The sequence below is a fragment of the Chlorocebus sabaeus genome, chromosome 17 (genome assembly GCF_047675955.1).
Source record: "Chlorocebus sabaeus isolate Y175 chromosome 17, mChlSab1.0.hap1, whole genome shotgun sequence".
NCBI classification, from domain to species: Eukaryota; Metazoa; Chordata; class Mammalia; order Primates; family Cercopithecidae; genus Chlorocebus; species Chlorocebus sabaeus.
Window position 1 is genome coordinate 48,945,967 of NC_132920.1, and position 17,873 is coordinate 48,963,839.

Here is a 17,873-nt window from a genome sequence, read left to right on the forward strand (position 1 = left end):
CTACAATGCTCTCAAGGGACACCAATTATTTGTAAAGTATAATATTTTACAGAGCATCCCAATTTGATCTTTCTTTTTTTTTTTTGAGATGAAATCTTGCTCTTCTCCCCCAGGCTGGAGTGCAATGGTGCAATCTCGGCTCACTGCAACCTCACCTCCTAAGTTCAAGCGATTCTTCTGCCTCAGGCTCCTGAGTAGCTGGGATTACAGGAGTCTGCCACCATGCTAGACTAATTTTTGTATGTTTAGTAGAGGTGGGGTTTCACCATGTTGTCCAGGCTGGTCTTGAATTCCTGACTTGAGGTGATCCACCCACCTCGGCCCCCAAAGTGCTGAGATTACAGGCATGAGCTACTGCACCTGACCCCAATTTGATATTTCAAACCCAAATTTTAAGGAGTACTGGGATCCTTAAAGAGTAAGAGTGTTTTGTCACAGGGAGTGATTCATATTATAAGCCAGGTTGACTTGCCCAATTTTAACATTAAGAGGACAGATCAGTTCTCAAATAGCAATATTTATTTATGTTAGCCCCCAAGAGGAAACAACCAAAATGTTCATCAAATGGTGAATGGATAAAAAACACATGGTATAACTATACAATGACATGTTATTCAGCAGTAAAAATAAATGAAATACTTATAGTAATATAACATAGACAAATCTCAAAAAACATGCTAATTTACAGGAGCCTGTCACAAAAGACTGTAATTTTATGATGCCATTTATATGAAATGTCCAGAATAGGCAAATCTATAGAGACAGAAAGTAAATCGATGTTTACCTAACTAAGGGGATGATGGAAATGCTCACTGTTGTGACAGTTGCACAGTTTTGTAAATACATTAAAAACAAGTGAATTATACACTTCAGGTGGATGAATTATATGGCATGTGAATTATATTGTAATAGAGCTGTTTTTAAAAAATAAAACAACTTGGTTAAAGGTAATTGTGTATCAAAACTTTTACCTGACATTGTGCAAATTCAGAGAAAATGAAAGACCAGGATAAATCTAAATAAACGATTGTTTAGATAAAGTATGACTGCAGTATGAAAAATGCTTGCTATGATGGATATTTGAGAAATTTCTGTTTGAGTTTGTATATGTAAGCAGTGGTCAAATACATATTTAATTTCTCAAATAAAGCACACTAAGGAAAAGGTCCTGTAATACATGGCAAACATCATATTCCTGATTACAGTTAACCAGCTTTCTGACAGTCTATGGGAATTAAATGTTGCAAAGCTGTAATACATTATTAGCAATTCCTCATAGCCCAGTCTTATGTTAACACTTTACTTTCTGCCCTTTAAAAGTCATTTTTATTATCAACAAAACTCCTTCCTTCTGATATTCAAATGTTTTCTTTTCTGTTACTTTTCTGATTATTTTTAAGGACAAGACTTCCAATTTCTTCTAACTTTATGATTCTCATAAAAATAAATCTCATTTATTCTGTTTTTTAATCCTAAGAATAACTTTAGCTGTTATTCTAAGATACTATTTCTAAGCATAGTGTTTTGGATTTTGATAAATAACCCAAGCTATACAGAGAATATTCGGATGGATTAAAAGTGAAGAAATAAGAAAAACAAGCCAAATACAGTATTATTATTTTTTTTTTTTTTCTTATCACCAGGCTTGTCCTCCGGGAAAGGCTAGTAAATCGCAGATAAAAATTTCAAAATCGCTTTGCGACTCTCTGGGGAAGAGTTGTTGGAGGAGGGCACTAAGATTGCTGGTTAAAATTATTCCAGACACGTCTGTGGAATGGATGGATGATGCTCAGGTGCATTTGGTTTAAAGTTTCAAAATCTTTGCTCCAGCTAGAATCAGAATGTGTCATGACTACAAATAATTGCTAAACTTACCCCGTTATTTAAGAGATGACAAAATAATGATTCAGTGCTAATAAGTCACTTTTCCCTGGGGCCTCCGTTAGCTATAACTGAGAAGCTATGACTCAGACATCATAAGCCATTTTATTGCACAACACCACAAGGTACAGCTGACACTCTATCAGATCTTGTAGTTTATAAAGAAAGCATCTTATTCCTTATATTTTTTTAGCCTAATAGGAATACTTTCCAGTAAATCAAGAACCTAAGAGATGAGGAAATGCAATTTCAGGATGTAAAGAATTCTTAAAATTGTATGTTGCCTGGGCATTCATTTTGAATACACGCTTTTACTTTCTCATTCCAGGACTCAATCACCATCGACACAGTTTCCAGTTCTATGCCACACCCAAATAATTCAAGCCACAGATAAGAACTTTAAGTTGGCGCAGGAAAATGCCTGAATGGTTCCTTACAGGAAGGATGGGAAAAAAGGGAGCCCATTTTGCCAGGGAGGAGAGATGACTCTCAAGTTGTGACTGAGTCCTCACCACACCCTAGTTCTTTAGGAGGCTGCCCCAGGCCATGTTTTCCCTGGAACAGTGTGGTGGGGTGTAAGGGGTGGTTTGAACGAGAAGAGTCAAACTTTTTAAAATATTTGAAGAGATTTATTCTGAACCAAATATGAGTAACCTCTCAGGAGGTCCTGAGAACATGTGCCCCAGGTGGTTGGGGCGCAGCTTGGTTTTATACAGTTTAGAGCGGCATGATATATCAAACAAATACATTTAATAAATATATTGGTTTGGTAAAAAAAAAAAAAAAAAAAAAAAAATGCAGGACAACTCAAAGCATGGGGGCTTCCAGGCTATAGGTGAATTTAAACATTTTTTGGTTGACAATTGGCTGAGTTTGTCTAAAGACCTTGGATTGATAGGAAGGGGATGTTGAAGTTAAGATAAAAGATTGTGGAGACCAAAGTTCTTTTGAAGTCTTATAGTGACTGTCCTTAGAGACAATAGATGACAAATGTTTTCTATTCAGATCTTAGTTAATCTCTTTAGGATTGGGAAGGTCTGGCAGAAAAAGATCTAGCTATGTTAATGGAGATTCTCTCCAGATGCAAATTTCCCCCCCAACAAAGAACAGCTTTGCTGAGTCATTTCAAAATATGTCAAAGAAACACCTTTTGGGGTAAAACAATTTGATTTCTTCCTTGTCTCATAATGTTATGCCAGAGTCAGGTTGGAAAGGAAGTCACGATATATAGGAATAAATAGAACCCATCTGATGAGAATTTATGATTTGTAGGGCATGACTCCCCAGGACTCTTAGATAGGAGTTTGGGCAAGATAAAAAAATCAGAGTTTAGTTCAAAGGGGTGTACAAGGTGAGCTCTCTCATTACCAGAATGATGTTTAGACACGAATAAACTGATCAGGAGTCAGAGAAGAGCCAAAATGGTATCCACCAGTATAAACAAGTTTTCCATGTGAGGGGCCCTCTATCTCAGGCAGGACAACTAGGCATTAGGCCATCTACCAGGTAAAAAAAAAAAAAAAAAAAAAAAGCCTCCCGTGAAAGGCTCACTGTAAGCACCCATGTCCAGCTCTTGTGTATTTACCATTAGGACAGGGTTGCTGGTCACCCTGTTGCTCTGGTATTGGAACCCCAAGTGAACTGGGTACTCTCAGAACACAGAGCTGTTGACAGTACAAGTGTTCAGAAGTTAGTTCTGAAATCTTTGTCTTCTGATGCTCAGCAAGGTATCTTTCATTCACTGAGGTTGTTTTCTAGAAAACAAGGTCACTTAATTCAGATGTAAAGTTATACACTTAGTTTTAGATACACATATTCCAAAGCATTGAGTTTTGTTTTGAAATGAATTTGACCAAGTTTGAAAAAAAAAATTTCTTATTTAATTATTGTTCTATTGGATTTCTTTTGTATCTGAAACAGCTAGGAAAAGTAACAATGATTTATTTTTCATTCTGCAGAATAAGTTGAATATTCATTTAATAAGTTAACCTCAAATTCTCCATGAAAATGGAGTCCAAATTGGATTTGGACCACGTTTTCAATTTTTGTATCACTGCTTCTCTCAAGAAAGATCACATGGTAACATTTATTCGATAAATATTTATTTACTATCCTTCACATATGGTAGACACTGTTTAGTCCTGGATATATGATAATAGAGTAAATGGGTCTCAGTCCTTATTAAGAGAATTTTTCCTGTTCTTGCAGAAAAGGAAAAATTCAATAAGGCATATAACACAGGTGAACACATTATTTCCCTTTTAGTTATGATACTGATGCTCTTCAACACTCCTAAACCTGTAATGAGTTCAATAATCAATTGCCTCTGGCAAGGGAAAAGATGTAACTGACAGCAAATCATATTTTGCTTGGTTTCTACTAGCTATAGGTTAGAGACTACTAATTTGATCTTTGCCAAGTGAAAGCTTCAGAGGAAGACACAGCTTCTGAGTATTCTACTTAGTAAGAATGAAAGTCAAGTATCTAACTCAGGTAGGCTAATTTCCCTCCAGTTGGAGAAGTCTCTAATGAACAATTGACTCATAATTGTTTTCCTCATTTGCAAATTAAAGGGCAAGAATTAGGATGTGATTAGGATGTGATTAACAAATAAAGCCAGTGACTTGTCTTAGTACCGGAAGACAATACCTGCCACTATCTGTTCAAACAACTTAGAGGCTACTATCATGACACTTCCACTGCCTCTGGAAGGCTTGGAAGTGGAGTGAGAAATAGCATTTGTGTTATGGGTTACTTGGACTCGAGAAGGGGAACATCACACACCGGGGCCTATCATGGGGAGGGGAGAGGGGGGAGAGATTGCATTGGGAGTTACACTTGACGTAAATGACGAGTTGATGGGTGCTGACGAGTTGATGGGTGCAGCACACCAACATGGCACAAGTATACATATGTAACAAACCTGCACGTTATGCACATGTACCCTAGAACTTAAAGTATAATTTAAAAAAAAAAAAAAAGGCAAATGCAAAAGATGGAAAAAAAAAAGTTTTCATCTGAATGAGGGTCTGTGCCCCCTTAACTTTACCTTTAAGGAGTAACTTTTTGCTTTTATAAAGCCTTTTTGTTAATTTGCTACAAGTTTTCTATGGCCCTAATCTATGACAGATGCTGAGCCCCAAACAATGAATAAGGCATATCCCTTGCCTTCGAGGATCAATGGGCAGAGAAAAGGGTTAGAGTGCATGCCATTTATGTGTTGTATGAGATAGCTATAGTCACCTTTTCAATTCTAAATATGTCAAATTCGTGAATAGGAAAATAATATCATTCCATCTCTGGAAATTATTTACTTAAATTCACAATTACAAGAAAATTTAAATGCATAATTTACAAATTTTGCATGTACAACACACGTATCAAGAATAGGATGCTGCCCAGGCATGGTGGTGCACACCTATAATCCCAGGACTTTGGGAGGCCAGGATGGGCGGATCATGAGGTCAAGAGATCGAGACCATCCTGTTCAATATGGTGATCCCTGTCTCTACTAAAAATACAAAAATTAGCTGGGGGTGGTGGTGTGCACCTGTAATTCCAGCTACTCGGGATGTTGAGGCAGGAGAATTGCTTGAATCTGAGACATGGAGGTTGCAGTGAACCAAGATCACACCATTGCACTCCATCCTGGCAACAGAGGAAGACTCAGTCTCAAAAAAAAAAAAAGGATGCTTGGCATCTTGCACCTGCTCTGGTCTATAAAGAAATAAACATTTTAATATTACAATATTATTTATCAGACATGAGTTTAGTAAAATTAAAAGATAGTCTTTATTTTGTGTCACTATGTGATCTATGTCATAGTGGATGAAAGAAAATATGCCTGGGCTCTGGAGCAGAAATAAATCATGGTGCGTAATCACAAGCCATCTCTTATTAGTTGTGTAAACATAGGAAGAACATTGAATTTCATCTCTTAAATGAGATGAATACTTATTTTAGAGGAGAGACTAGTAATACAGATTAAATAATATTGTGGCAATAAATCTCCTAATATAAATCTGTTTGGTGGTAGGCATTTTTGGTATGTATAAATAGATACATATTAAAATATCTAAAACAGTAAAGTAGCAATAATAAGGGTAAGTTTAGGTTGAAATATCCACACATATTATTTCAGCCATGTGTTTTTGTCAAATACAATTTTCGTTCATCATTTGGAGTCAACAAAATGAATTAATGCATACCTGAGCTAGCCTTGTCATCTCCCAGAAGACAGGAAGCCTAAATTTCTCTTAGGTGGGGTCTGACAACTGATGGGCTCTAGCACTTTCTCTTCTTGAAGAAGACACAAGATAGTACACTGAAGAGTTTCTACTTCAATAATTCTTTCCTTGTGTGTATATAAACTTAAAAAAGAAAACAGTAATGTAAATATAACTACAAAGAGTCTATAAATCATGTCTTCCCTAGATAGTCATTTATCATATGGCAGTGACTGGCTGTGATGTTTTCCAGTTATATAATCCATTGAGTTTAGAATCCGGCCATCATTTAAACAATGACTAATTTAAAATATTATTTAATAATATAGGAGAAAGAAATTTGTCCAAAAACAGACAGGGGTGTAATTCATCCAACCATGAGTAACTCAATGATGTACCCTCCATAGTTGGGCCAATTAATATTGATCCAAATGCATTTAATCTGAGTTCAGCAATGCCAGCAATCCAATTAAGCTCAAGATTCTATAAAAGCTACATTTTATTAATCAAATGACATTTAAGGATGCTTTATTTTGTTCTTTACTTTCTTTTTAAGGATGAACAGATTAGAAACTTGGAGGTTTTCCAGTAACTCAAAATATTCAATGTCAAATGAGTTGTTATCTATTGATTTTTTAGAAAGACTTAAAATCAAGCACAGTATAACATTTTAGAACTCACTTCAAAATAATTAAATACCATATATATTTTGCTATAAAGAAACAATTAAAAGCAGATGTATTTTTTAATTAATACACAATAAGCCTAGTGAATCTCAAAAATATATTCTACAATCTAAAAATTATATTTCATCTTTTAGCTTACATTTTAAACAATAATTGCAGCTTATAATGTAGCTTACAGTGTAAAGTGACACAGTTAATAGTATATGTTATATTTAAATATGATATAACATAAATATATAAAATATACATGTCATATATGTTGTATATATTTATTATATATTATATAAGCATTATATTGTATATATTTATTATATATTATATAAGCATTATATGATATATAATATATTGAATTTTTAATTTTATATATGAATATATATTTATCTATTAATCATGGATATATAACTAAAATATTAAATAACAAATTTAAATTTCCTTCTGTTGCAAGTAGTTTCAAAACTTGAAGGAAACTGGATCCAACAAAGCCATACTGCAAAAGATTTGCATGAGTAATCTTCATCCTTAGGGGTTACCAAAAGTAAATAAATAGCCCCAAGAAGATGAATATCCAGTTGCTTAAATTGCTGAAGTCATAAAACAATAATGATATTAAATTGAGAAATATGTCTTCATAAATATAAAACTTTAAGAAATCTTTGAGACCTGAGTCTCAGTCCCATGGCTGCTTAAATATTTTCACATGTTTTATTCATATCTTTTGATATAACTTTATTTTATTTTATTCAATTGATGGTGTATTACATTGACAAATTTTCAAATTTTAACAAAATTTTTCTTTCCTGGGATAGAACCAAAAGCTAGGTTTTAATTTCATTTGTTTTCTCTGTTATTGATTTCCTTGGTATCTTTATTATTTCTTTTCTTCTACTTAGGTTTAATTTGCTCTTCTATTTTTAGCTTTTTATGGTAGATGCTGAGAAACTAAAAATGCTCTGAGCAGCCTGAACTATATGAAACATGCAAAACTTATTAAGTCCATAAAGACATGAGTATGGAACTTCAGTCACACCACCCCCTCCACACACCCACACTGGGGGTGGGGTGGGGTGTAGGAGGGTTGTTGAGAAGGGGAATTGTTTTAAGGCATTCTGCTCCTGACTCACCCATTATTTTCATGTTCCCGGACTTTGTGATACAAAGAACAATGTGTAACAAAACAATAGCCTATATTATTTTAATTTATATTATTTTATATTTTTATAATAAAAATTATAATATAGAATACATATTATAGTATATAATATATTATAATGTATAATATAAATTATATAAATAAAAGTTTTATTTTAAGTTATATTTTATTTATATTTTATTTATATCATTTTAATGACAATTTTTGGTAAACAACTTAGAAACTGCCTCTCCTTTTTTTCTGTAAAACCCAGTTGTAATTGCTGCTAATTGGAGTATATATTTATTGCAGTTTTAATATCTGCTCCCTGGTGGCCATTCTCAAGCTTTAAACTAGAATAAACTCTACACCTAATCGTATTTTCTAAATCTCATTATTTAAGGTTAACATTTTGGCAACCATGAAGCGATCTAAAGCCCAGCTTCAGTAATTCCCACTGGTTCATGTCAATCAGAACCTCGATACTACCAAGTGTGGTGGTTCCCACCTGTAATCCCAGCACTTTGGGAGGCTGAGGTTGGTGGACCAACTGAGCTCAGGAGTTTGGGACCAGCCTGATCAACATGGTGAAACTCCATTTCTACTAAAAACACAAAAATTAGCCAGGTGTGCTGGTGCATGCCTGTAGTTCCAGCTACTTGGGAGGCTGAGGCAGGAGAATTGCTTGAACACAGAAGGTGGAGGGTGCAGTGAGCCAAGATCATGCCACTGCACTCCAGCCTCGGCGACAGAGTGACACTCCATCTCACACACACACACACAAAGTCTTGGTACTAGCACCAATGGCTATTTCACTCAACCTCATGGGAGCTGGCAGGGATCTCTGGAAAGGCCCCTCTTGGGATCTGAATCCAGCTGACTTAGGTGAGAATTAAGACCTTGTTTAAGGCTGGGCATACTGGCACATGCTTATAATCTCAGTACTTTGGGAGGCTGAGGTGGGTGGATCTCTTGATCTTAGGAGTTTGAGACCAGCCTGGGCAACATGGCAATACTTTGTCTCTACATTAAAAAAAAAAAAAAATTCTGGTCGTGTAGTCCCAGCTACTCCTGGGTCAATGAGGTGAGAAGATTGCTTGAGCTCAGGAGTTTGAGGCTGCAGTGAGCGGAGATCATGGCACTGCACTCAGCTTGGGAAACAGGGTGAGACTCTGTTTCAAAAAAAAAAAAAAAAAAAGACTTTATTTAAGCCATACACAGTCCTACTTGATGGGGTTGAAATTAAGCTATACTGAAAGATAGAGCTTCTCGAGATAGTCTGATCATTGCAGATTTGAGATTTTCACTTTCCTTTGAGGTTAAAGTTGTGTTTGTCTTTCTTGCTAGAGTTTGCAACCTTTCCTCTTACTCAAAATTTGGTCAGGGAAAAACACAGTTTTTCTCTCTAAAAAGAGGAAATAAATGTTTATGGTTTATGGCTTAAGTGTTAGTGGTAGTGAATCCTATAGGTCTGCAGTGATGTCAATTCTTGCTACCTCCTCAGAAGAGATTTGACTGAGGGGCATAAAGCAGAAGGAGGGACTAAGGAGGGGTTTAGAGCAGGAGTCAAAGTTTATTAAAAAGTTTACAGCAGGAATGAAAGGAAGTAAAGTACACTTGGAAGAGGGCCAAGAAGGTGACCTGAGAGATGAAGTGTGTGGTTTGACCTTTGACTTGCATTCTTCCAAGGTCTGCATCTCTTCTCCCTTGATTCCTCCCTTGGGTTGAGCTTTCCACATGTGTAGAGTCCTGCCTACACTTGGGAGGGGCTGCATGCACAGTGCGTTTAACCAAAGTAGTACGCATGCCCACTTAAAATGTTCTTCCCCTCCCAGTCAGGTGTTCATAGAAGGTTACATATCAATTAAACTCTGCCAATTTGCCTCTTAGTGTACATGCTTGAGCCCACTTGTCCAACTCCTGAGATCTTGGGAAGCTGCTGATTACCAGTTTGAGATTTTTTCTATCTATTGGGAAACTGCCTTTCCCTGGTACCAGTTGCAACCAATTATTATTTTAGAAACACAGTTAACAACCACCTGACCATCACCTGATGGTTGCCTGACATTCCTGATTGTGGGGGTTGGGGTTACCCTCCTGCCCTGCTCATGTCTGACTACCTACCTACTGTAACATAAGCAAACTTTGTAATCTCTTCACATGGTCAGATTCTGAATCTTGGTTCAATTATCTAAAACTAAATCTTCTTCCTAAAGAGAGACCAACCATTAGAAACACCATCTAGGTTTATGTTTAATACTTACGGCACCTCTTCAGGAAACTATTTAGAAAACTGGTCACGTATAACTTGTGATGGTCAAATGAGGTATCATTGAAACACCCAAATTCATGTATCTGCACACATAATTAGAAAAAGCTGGTTTTGGAACCAGATATATTGAATGGGAGATTTACTTGCAACAATAGTTAAATGCTTCTTCAAAAAATTCTAAAAGAAAAAAATTGCCTCCATTGAAGAGGTAAACAAAATAATATTTGAAGCTACATATAAATTAAAAGAGTTTGCAGGTTTTATCACTTTCATTTTTAACTGCTCCTTCTTCTACCACTGCGATCCGACTTCATCCCTTTCTGCTTGAACCCTTAGCTCTTATACATCTATCAGGCAGAGATTTTTGGAATTCCACAATGCCCAGATTTTATTCTCTCAAAATGAAGGAAATGTATTTACATTGGGAACAGAGGGAAAAAAGGGAGCAATGACAGAATGACAATGAAACTACTCAGATTATAATATACAGATCCCACAATTTTTTTTCCTCTCTAAATGAGAACTAATGAATTGATACTTATGATATACTGACCCAATATCAGAAAATACCCTTTAAATACCCTGCTGGACTTCCCAGTCCCTCCATGTAAACCTTGTCATGTCTCTGAAATGGTAACAGCCAGGGACTTAGCTAAACAGCATGCCAGCTGAGATCAAATGTGAAACAAGTTGAAATCTTTTAAATACTCAAACTGCCTGCTGTAGGTCTCCATCAGGATTTACAGAAGCACTCCAACCTTGGTCTAGTGGCTAGGGTTCTATGCTTTCATGGCTGCAATCCATGTTTGATTGCTGGTTTATTTAAAATTATTTGTCTAACTGTTGACCTGTCGGGGTACTCCTTTGTAACTGACATATTTTCTTTCCATGGACAGCTTTTGATTTCTTGTCTTTTTCTGTTTGTGGGGAATACAGGACTTTTGGGCCTTCATGCACAAGTGCTTGGCTAAGAAGTTGAGATCCTAGAAAATATGGCCAGCAGAAATATGGGTTGTATTTTATTTGTGGCTAGCAAGGCTTAGAACTGTCTTTTAGGTGGTTCTGGATCTTGTAAGGATTGCTTTGCACCTCTTTGGAGATGCCTATAAGGGAGCTCTAGGCTCTTGGCCCCCTAAAGATTTGCTCAAAAAATTACTGATATGAGGCCAATTGACTAATAGGAGAAAAGGCATAAAAATGTATTTAACATGTATACACAGGAACCTTCAGAATGAAGACTGAAATTTCCAATGAGTTACAGAATGCAGGCTTTATTGTAGGCTCATCCTGAGCCTACAATAAAGAATGCAGACTCAGAGCATGGCCAGAAATAGGTAAATCAGGTTTAGTGGAAATGTTACAGGAAAGGGGTTCCAATCCAGACCACAGGAAAGAGTTCTCGGATCTTCCACAAGAAAGAATTTAGGGTGAGTTCACAGTGCAAAGCAAAAGCAAGTTTATTAAGAGAGTAAAGTAGTGAAAGAACAGCTAATCCATAGACAGACTAAGACATTGTTGAAAGTAAGAGGAGGAACATGTCCACCCTAGGTACAGTGCTTGTATATATATACAAGATTAAAAAAAATATCTTAGGGAGATGTGCTCTGCTACAAGGGCTTGTGGTAAAGGATTAATTTTCTTAATTACTATATTTTTTAAGAATCAATATTTTTACCTTTAAAGCAAAGTTCAGAATACCTTTGTTCTGATATTGGGATATCTGGACACCCTCAAGTCTGGTTCTGTTTAGTAAACATTATTAATTTGTCCCATTAACTGTAAACATCTAGAAGCTAGAAATGCCTAACTTTCTGGGAATCCCACCCAGCAAGTCTCAGCCTCGTTTTCTCAGTTCTCACTCAAAATGGAGTCACTCTGGTTTGAATGCCTCTGACAGAAACACAGGTTAAGAAAGAGAGCAAGGAAGAAGCTTGACTTCAAAAATGGCATTGTTGTATAGATGAAAACTCTCTCAGACAGAATAGATGTAAAAGTTTGAATGTCAGATTCTCAAACTCTGTGGGATCATGGGAAAAGCATAGAAAGGAAAGGGGGGCATGGCTGCATTGATGGAGATTATCTACAGACACAAATTTTTACCGCTTAGGCTTTGCAAGGTCACTTCTGCATGCTGGCCAAGTGGAAGCCATTGAAAAATGTGCCAAATAAAAATATTTTGGGATAAAATATTTTAATTCTTTCATCTAGTTAATCTTTGGTTAAGACATAACCTTGGGTAAGACTAATTGGCTTTGATGAGTCACTTGAAAAGATACCTTTGATTTAAAAAACAAAAGGTTGGATAAAGTGTTTATCAAAGATAAGCTCTCAGATAAAGTGAGCTTCCTTCTTTTTCAGTGTACCATGCTGATCCAGATACAGAAAATGCTTTCCTTGCTATTCATTAAAGGGTCCCATCCCGAAGTTAATAATAATATAATAATAATAAAACTAAATTTAAAAGATTATTTATCTAACTACTCTAACTACATTGGCCCCCAAAATAGGACTTTCTGGCATTTATCTGGCTGTTTGGAAACTCTTTGTAGAAGAAATGCACTTCTATAATGTAAATTTCCATTTGTAAGGCCATCTTCCTCTCTGCAGGATGGAGGACATTGGCTTAAAGTTTATATAGCAGACTTTATCTTCGTTTAGGATTCCTTTTCCCAGAAACCATGTCTTGAATGGACCTTCACCTACACCCTTCTTTGTATTAGCAGACACTGGTGTTTAGATATAAGCTCTGTGCATTTGGGATGCAAATTTTTACCTAAGAGTCATATCTACAAGTGCAAATTTAGGGTTGCCTAACTAACAATTGTTTAGATCTTGAGAATCTAAAAGGAGGAGATTATTTGAAAACTGACACATAATCTTATAAAGTTCTCTTTCTGTGTATCCTTATGTCTGCATTTCTGTTTGTTTGTGTTTTCTCTGTTTTTTTGAGACAGAGTCTTGTTCTGTTGTCCAGGCTCTACACAGTGGACCAGACTCTTGCCTTGCTCAGTGTGGTTTTGATATTTATGCTCAGTTTTTAGAAAACCTTAGAAATAATTCCCTTCTGATCTTAGCTGACTTGATTACACACAAAATTTGTTTCGTAAGATTAATCTTCCACAAACTTTCTACAACATGCACATGTTGAACCAACTTTGCATCCCAGGGATAAAGCCTACTTGATCGTGGTGAATTTGCTTTCTGATGTGCTGCTGGATTTGGTTTGCTGATATTTTGTTGGAGAGTTTTGCATCTTTTTGCATCTATGTTCATCAAGAATATTGGTCTGAAGTTTTCTTTTTTTGTGGTGTCTCTGCCAGGTTTTGGTATCAGAATGATGTTGGCCTCATAAAATGAATTAGGGGGAGTCCCTCTTCTTCAGTTTTTTGGAATAAGTTAATTAGCAATCCTTCTATCTTATTAAAAAACAAAAAATCATTTCTGAACTCACTGATTTTTTTTTGTTTGTTTTCATGTCTCAATTTCAGCTCTGATTTCAGTTTTTATTTTCTGCTGGCTTTAGAGTTGGTTTGTCCTTTCTTCTTTAGTTCTACTAGTTGTGATACTAAGTTGTTAACTTGAGATATTTTTAACTCTTTGATGCGGATGTTTAGGGTTATAAACTTCCCTCTTGGCACTGTCTTAGCTGTGTCCCTGAGATTCTGGTATGTTGTAACATTGTTCTCATTAGTATTGAAGAACTTCTTAATTTCTGCCTTATTTTCATTATTTACCTAAAAATCATTCAAGAGCAGGTTGTTTAATTTCCATGTAATTGATTAGTTTGGGGTGATTTTCTTAGTATTGACTTCTATTTTTATTGCATTGTGGTCCAAGAGTTGTTAGTATAATCTTATTTTTTAAAAAATTTGTTGAGGATTGTTTTATGTTTGATTATGTGGTTGATATAAGAGTATATGCCATGTGGCACTGAGAAGAATGTATATTCTCTTGGTTTTGGGTGGAGAGTTTTGTAGATGTTTATTTGTTTTTTTGGTGAAGTGTTAAATTCAGATTCTGAATATCTTTATTAATTTTCTGCCTTGATGATCTGTCTAATACTGTCAGTGGGATGCTGAATTATCCCACTATTATTATGTGTGAATTTAATTCTCTTTGTAGGTTTCTAAGAACTTTCTTAATGAATCTGGGTGATTCTGTGTTGGGTGCATATATATTTAGGATAGTAAAATCTTCTTGTTGAATCAAAACCTTTACCATTATGTAATGCCTTTCTTTGCCTTCTTTGACCTTTGTTGGTTTAAAGTCTGTTTTGTCTGAAACTAGGATAGCAACCCTTCCTTTTAATTTCCCATTTGTTTGGCAGAGTTTTCTCCATCCCTTGATTTTTAGCCTACGGATGTCATTGCATATCAGATGAGTCTCTTGAAGACAGCATACTATTGAGTCTTGCTTCTTTATGCAGCTTGCTATTCTTTGTCTTTTAATTGGGGCATGTATCCCATTTACATTTAATATTAGTGTCAATATGTACAGATTTTATCCTATCATCATGTAATTAGCTGGTTATTGTGCAGACTTGTTTGTGTGATTGCAATATAGTGTCACTAGTCTGTGTGCTTAAGTGTGTTTTCTTAGTGGCTGATAATGACCTTTTCTTTCCATATTAGTCCTCCTTTCAGGACCTCTTATAAGGCAAATCTAGTGCTAATAAATTCCCTTGCCATTTGGCGAAAAGGATCTTATGTCTCCATTGCTGTGGAGCTTAGTTTGGCTGGACATAAAATCCTTCACTGCAATTTTTTTCTTCAAGAATGCTGAATATGGGTTTCCAATTTCTTTTGGCTTGTAGGGTTTCTGTAGAAAGGACTGCTCTTAGCCTAATGGGTTTCACTTTGTAGGTGACCTGCCCCTTCTCTGTAATTGCTTTTAACAGTTCCTCTTTCATTGAGGCTTTGGAGAATCTGATGATTGCATGTTGTGGGATGGTCTTCTTTTGAAGTATCTTGCTGGTGTTCTCTGCATTTCCTGAACTTAAAATTTGGTCTCTCTAGCAAAGTTGGGGAGATTTTCATGGACAATATTCTATAATATGTTTTCCATGATGCTTGTTTTCTCCCTGTCTCTTTCAGGGACACCAGTGTGTCATAGATTGAGACTCTTTACATGATCTCATATTTCTCAGAGGTTTTGTTCTTTCTTTTTTATGCTTTTTTCTTTCTTTTCTGACTGAGTAATTTCGGAGTTAGTCTTCAAGCTGTGAGGTTTTTTTCCTCAGCTTGGCCTATTCTGCTACTGATACTTTTTATTGTATTAGTCAGTTATTGTGGTGTGTTTTTTAGCTCTATCAGAACATTTTTTTTTTTTGTAATGGTTATTCCATCTATTATCTCCTGTATCATTTTATTGTAATCCCTAGATTCTTTAGACTAGATGTCAACTTTCCCCTGAATCTCAATGATTTTCTTTCCTATTCATGTTCTAAATTATATTTCTGTCATTTCAGCCATTTCAGCCCAGTTAAGAACCCCTTCTGGGAGACTAGTGCAGTTGCATTGAGAAAAGAAAACACTCTAACCTTTTGAGTTGCCAGAGTTTTTTGCTATCTTTTTCCTCATCTCTGTGACCTGGTGTTCCTTGAACTGTGATATAATTTGAATATAGTCCATAGATGTCTTTTCAGTGTGTTTGCTGAGGGGAAAAGCTTTGTGCAGTGTCTTTATTTATAACTGAATTCTTCCCTGTGGTTTCACAAGAGGGTATTTGGTAGAGTATTTTTGGTGTTGACATTTTGGTATTTGATCAAGTAGGTGGCGTTTAAGTAAAATGACCAGTAGATAGGCTTTAGCTCAGGCACCTGGCTCCTCTACATTTCCCTATGATTGCAGCCCTGATTCCTCTCACTTCTCTGAAAGTATGAGCTCCTCTCCCTCTTGAGTGCTGGCTGCAGATGTTGGCTTGGCACTCCCAGGCTGGATATCACAGCTCTGGGATGAACTCAGGCTTTATGTCCCCTCCCCAGCTTGGAGGCAACAGGGGAAGGAACCTTAGAAGTGGTTGGTGCAGAGGGCCTTTCACTTGCCTCTTGGGGCTCCACTCCAGAGAAGTGCAGAGCAATTGTCAATTAGTGCAACTGGCCTGGGATGGGGCATCTGCCATATGAGTCTAAGGATAGGGGGCTGGGGTTGCCTGTTAATGAGCATGGGATGGGGTCGGTATTTCACAGGAGAGACAGATTAGCCTCTTTAGAGCATTGGCAGTTTTCTGGAGTTGTGGTTAAAGCACTCAAGATCTTTGCTTCTCTCCCAGTCTTATGACAGCAAGGACAGCCCCACTGCAGTGGCAGTGGGAGAGGGGCTTTTGGTTGCCTTGAGGAGCTCCTCCTCAGGGAAACTAGAAATGTTCAGCCAGGGGATGGGTCAACTTCACTGCTGGCCTGGCTCTGCTTGTTGAGGAGTGATGAATCAAGGGCTCACAAGGAGAAGAGCCTAAATTCCTCTCCAGACAGTGACTGTGGCATGCTGGGAACAAAGGTGAAGTCTTCAGGTACTTTGTTTCTTCCCTACACTGAGGGCAGCAGGGGCAGAACCATTGCTGTGGCAGTGGCAGAGGGGCTGTCAGTTGCCTCTGGGAGCCCCTCTCCAGGGAATCTCAGAGCCACTGATACAGGAACTAAAAAGAAGTGATTTAGGAAGTTAAGATAAGAGAGTCCTCTGTAAGGTTTCCCTTTTAACAAAAAATCAGCACCCAAATTATTATTATTTTTTTAACTTTATTTTTTAAAATTATACTTCAAGTTCTAGGGTACATGTATACAACATGCAGGTTTTTTACATGTGTATACATGTGCCATGTTGGTGTGCTGCATCCATTAACTCATCATTTACATTAGGTATTTCTCCTAATGCTATCCCTCCCCTGTCGCTCCCCCCAACCCACAACAGGCCCTGGTATGTGATGTTCCCCACCCAGTGTCCAAGTGATCTCATTGTTCAATTCCCACCTATGAGTAAGAACATGTGGTGTTTCGTTTTCTGTCCTTGTGATAGTTTGCTCAGAATGATGGATTCCAGCTTCATCCATGTCTCTACAAAGGACATGAACTCATCCTTTTTTATGGCTTCATAGTATTCCATGGTGTATATGTGCCACATTTTCTTAAACTAGTCTATCAGTGGACATTTGGATTGGTTCCAAGTCTTTGCTTTTGTGAACAGTGCCACATGTGTCTTTATAGTAGAATGATTTATAATCCTTTGGGTATATACCCAGTAATGGGATGGCTGGGTCAAATGGTATTTCTAGTTCTAGATCCGTGAGGAATCGCCACACTGTCTTCCACAATAGTTGAACTACTTTACACTCCCACCAACAGCATAAAAGTGTTCCTATTTCTCTAAGTCCTCTCTAGCACCTGTAGTTTCCTGACATTTTAATGATCGTCATTCTGACTGGTATGAGATGGTATCTCATTGTAGTTTTGATTTACATTTCTGTGATGGCCAGTGATGATTAACATTTTTTCATGTGTCTGTTATTTCTTTTCTGACACGGAGCAGCCTGTAAAATCAAGCTGCAGATATGGAAAAAAAGCTCTAGCTTGCATGGGTGAATGCTGGCAGCTATACCAATAGGAAAACGCTGTCTCAGTGCCAGGCATGTTCAACATGGAGGCTCCATCTTCCGTTTTCTTTGTCAACCACTTGTACAGTAAGGGA